The 4792-nt window shown below is 37.1% G+C and overlaps 1 long non-coding RNA gene across 1 annotated transcript; it reads right to left on the bottom strand.

Moving 5' to 3' along the window:
- Positions 1–1078: 1078 nt before the first annotated feature.
- On the bottom strand, positions 1079–3902 carry LOC126808797 (uncharacterized). The gene is made up of 4 exons (XR_007674778.2): positions 3785–3902; positions 3165–3202; positions 1974–2033; positions 1079–1193 (listed from the first exon to the last, which is right to left on the bottom strand). It is a non-coding gene; the product is annotated as an uncharacterized LOC126808797 (long non-coding RNA).
- Positions 3903–4792: the final 890 nt, after the last annotated feature.

Here is a 4792-nt window from a genome sequence, read left to right as displayed (position 1 = left end):
TTTATTGACAAGAGCGACCTTTCCCAATAAAACTCATGCCTTATTTCAGATATTTAATGCGCCTGCTGAAAAGAGCGACTTTCTTCTATAAAACCCATCTCTTACTCAGGATATTTAATGCTTCTGTTGAAAAGAGCGACTTTCCCCTTATGAAACCCATTCCTTACTCAGGATATTTAATGCTTCTGCTGACAAAAGCGACTTCCCTCTATAAAGCCATCCCTTACTCCGGATATTTAATGCTTCTGTTGAAAAGAGCGATCTTTCCCTATAAAATCCATCCCTTACTCGGGATATTTAATGCTTCTGTTGAAAAGAGTGACCTTCCCCTATAAAACTAATCCTTTACTCCGGATATATAATGCTTCTGCTAGCAAGAGCGACCTTCCCCTGTGAAACTCATCCCTTGCTCCAGATATTTAATACACCTGTTGAAAAGAGCGATTTGCCACAAAAAATCTAACAGAGCGAAACTAAGAGCGGGATTTTGAGGCGTTGCTCCTCTCTGTCAGTGGTGCAGGACATAAGGCATAGTAAGGGGCAACGTATAATCGTTAGGATGGGACAAAAACGAACCCTTCACAGTTGGCATACAAATTAAGAATAGATCGTAGTGTCGCTGTCCGGGCAAAATTTAAGCCCTAACAGAGACACTTTTATAGACAAAACCCATCCTTTTCTTTAGATATTTAATGTGTGCATCTAAGAGAGCGGTATGTTTTGCTGCCAAAACCCATCTCTTCATTCAGATATTTGATGTGTACATCTAACACTGTAACAGGTTTCTTATCCAAATTGATCTGATTTTTAGAAAATATACTGCTGTGTTCACGCCGACTTTTTTTGCCTACTTACCCTTCTTCATAGAGGTTTTACCCAGAACATTGTGATTTATTTTACTCGAACCGCTCTGATAGGTTACCTTTACTATTGCTCTGATTTCACCCCATCCACTTATAATGGAAAATGTTCAACATTCACACATTTTGCTATTTTGAGGTTCAATGTTACAAAATACAAACACTTCATTTCTTTTAATAATTTTTAATATCTAGACATATTTAAAAGATAGGGTTTGAGGTTTTCTTCCTTTTCCCAAGAATCAGCAGATGGAGGAAAACCCTTCCACCTCAGCAAGAACTCATAAGTTCCCCCCCTCCTCCTCCTTTTCATTATTTTCTCTACTTCATATTCTGCAAAATATAATTTTAAGATTCAATATATTTCAATCATTTTGTTTTGTACAGTCCACTTTAATAACAGAATTTGTGAGGTAGTTCTAATAAGCATGGGGGAAACACTATAACCTCAAAAAACATTGACATGCCTCAATGTCTTACCACCCCCACCCCCACAAAAAACCCTTAAAACACTGTCTTCCACATCTAGCAATATTTGGTATGCATATAAGATACACGGAGAACAGGGAAATTCAATAGGGATAACCGTTTCATTTGGATTTCATCAATTATGAACAAAATATTTTTGAAAACTGTAGCCTCTATTAAATTCAAAAGGTATTCGGAAATATAAACAATTACTTGACATCACTTCTTCTCTTTCATATACTTTTATGAGAGAAACTTTAAGATTAGGTAACGAAGGGGCTATATGTACACTACTGACCAATTAATATTGGCCATATGAACAGCCCCCACCCCCATATGAATTCCATTCCGATATCCGCCTCCCCCCCCCCCCCGGTTAACAAAAGTAAGGAAGAGATCGTATAAGAATATAAGGATATTCAATGCTTCTGTTGAAAAGAGAGACATTCCCCTATAAAACCCATCCCTTACTCCAGATATTCAATGCTTCAGTTGAAAAGAGCGACTTTCCCCTGTACAGATTGTATGCCATATGTGCACTACTGACCAACAAATCTTGGCCATATGAACAGCCCATATGAATGTCATTCCGACAGCACTCCCGGTTAACATAAGTAAGGAAGGGACCGTATAAGAATATTTTACCTTTGTTTGTAACTGTGCTGTTTATATCTAAGGTTTCGTCTACAAGGATGTTTTCTACACCTAAAATCATAAAGCCAATCATTATTGTGACATGCTTAAGGGTAAATCTTGCGTTTTGATTGGTCAATTAGACAAGCTAAAAAAAAAAGAAGCAATTTTTCTTACAATCAGGGGCAATAATCCAAGAATTTACGGTCCGATAACCGTGAATATCTACACAAACCAAGATCTTTGAGATACAAACATATTTTAAGGAAGTTACGAATATTAAAAGGAACCAAGATCTTTATGATATAGTGATAAATGTAAAGTTTCATCAAAATCGGTTCAAAATTGTGGCCTCTAAAGGATCCGCAACCTTGATATATACAATATTTTTATACTTTTTGCGCACAAGGGACGCCCATTTTTGGTCCGATTTTCACGAAATTCGAACTCAACCAACATTAAGGTGTAACGGTGATATAGTCAAACGTTTTTTTTTTAAATCAGATAAAAATTGTGACCTCTATATGGTCCACAAGCTAAAAACGCGATTTTTCGTACAATCAGGGGTCGAGATCTGTGGGTTATAAACATAAATTTCAAGTTTAAACAAAATTGGATAATTATTGTGACCTCTAAAAAGTTCACAAGCTAAAAACGTGCTTTTTCGTACAATCAGGGGCCCTAATCCATGAAGTTACGGTCCGATACACGCCAATATCAAAAGGAACCGAGATCTTTGGGTGATCAACGTATATTTCAAATTTCGTTGAAATCGGATGAAAATTGTGACATGTAGAGTGTTCACAAACAATTCTGGACGGACGGACGGACAGAGGCGACGACAATATACCTGACCCCACTTTTTGTCGTCCTCAAGGCCGGAATCAAAATAACAACGCATGATTCAGTGACAGACCTTATGATCTAAAGCGTAGGTTTTAACATGAAAATACAGTCTAGCGAATAGACTCTAGCACTCTAATATAGACGATTTGTGCGCTACTGACCAATAAATATTTCTTTATATATCAATACCCAGACCATGTCTTCTATTACAGTCGTCGATACAGCGTACATATGTATAATTTTATAAACGTTTGTAGATTATTGCAGTGTCTGCTACGTATGTCATGTTATCAAGGACATTGATTATTAGTGGCTGAAGTACATGTAGGTGATGGAAGTGTATTAACAATACTGTACCTGTGACGGTAGCGGTTTGTAGGTCATCATTTGTAATTCTACAAAACAAAAGTAAAGGAAATGATAAATAATTGTTTGAGCTGCCAGAAGAAGATCAGACAATGTATATTTCCTTAGCTCGGGGTATATTTTCAAACCACTCCATATTCAACTTACAAAACATAAAAGTGTAAACAATGAATCTTAAATGTTACTTATGCATTATATCTACAACACGCGAGACGCTAGATAAATCCGTAAACAGAAGATCAACCGTTTTTTCTATGTAGTCAAATAGAAATAAATTGCCCTTTTCGACACAGTTTCAAATGGCAACTTTCTAGTTTTGAGAGAGAGAGAGAGAGAGGTGGGGGGGGGGGGGGGTAACGTCAACTTGACACACACTAGGTGATATCGGGACTAGCAGGTGGTTCAATCTTATTTCAATAATTCGCTTGCGCAGAGATCTTAATATGTGGGATTAAACCGGAGGAACCGGAGAAAACCAACGAGGTTGTACAGTCGACCATACTTCTTGTCACGTACAACCGGGAATAGAATCCACGGCAGTTGACTTAATGACATACCTTATGATACGCGCTAACCATACAAATTATGAGGAATTTAGAAAACATACATACCTTACATTCAAGGCATTAAGAGATAAAATAGTTTTTAGTTTTTTAAACCATACTGGGATGGCGGTTTTAACGGTGCTAAGTCTTTCGGTAGTCCACCAATGGCCGCTCTCCCTTCCCTGTATGATTTATACTGGAAGCCGCTTTTGTTCCGATTGATAAACCTAAGAAATAGAACAAAATCATTTTTAAGTCCCAGTGCATACATATTTACCTCATTTAGTCGAATAAAAATTGTGATCTCTGGTGGTTTCACAATCTTACACAACGATCTTTGGGTGATAAACATACATTTGAAGTTATCTACATCGGATTAAAATTGTGACCTCTTGGAGTGTCCACAAGCTAAAACCATGATTTTTCCGACAACCAGGGGCCATAATCCATTAAATTACGGTCCGATACCAGCCAATATCTGAAGGAGCCAGAGTTTGGGGGATACAACCCTATATTTCAAGTTTTGTCAAAATCGGATAAAAATGGTGAAAGGACGCACAAACAGACATGGGAGACGACAATATACGTCCACATGAATATTGTGGGCGTAAATAAATCCATTTTTATACATAGACTGATGACCGCGATAAAATGGGTCTGGGTCTGTTCAAAGAGACAATAGGAAAAACTGCGGGCTAGATTGGATTGGCTAATTATGTATTTACGGAAAGAAACACCGCAAAGAGTAAGGTAACTCTAGGTTTTATGTAACTCGTCAATACATAGACCAAGCTTTCAAGATAGTGAGTATAACAAAATTTACTTACTATACAACATATTAATATGTTCTTGTGCACTTTGTCGATGTTTACTCAGAGATTTATTTGTCACGTTGACTCCATCTACTAAAAACGAAAAAACAATAATTAATAAAAAAAATATTTACATATCCAAAACCACTAAAACACGAAACTGAAATGAAACTGTGTTTGCCGTCCTACTTTTCTACTTCATCCGGGCGAATTAAGAGGCTGTAAGTAAGGAAATTTTGTTCGGACTATGGTGCTACTGCCT

The sequence above is a fragment of the Patella vulgata genome, chromosome 1, assembly GCF_932274485.2.
Source record: "Patella vulgata chromosome 1, xgPatVulg1.2, whole genome shotgun sequence".
Taxonomy (NCBI): Eukaryota; Metazoa; Mollusca; class Gastropoda; family Patellidae; genus Patella; species Patella vulgata.
The sequence above is the reverse complement of the archived record's forward strand: the minus strand, read 5'-3'. Positions and strand labels throughout refer to the sequence as shown.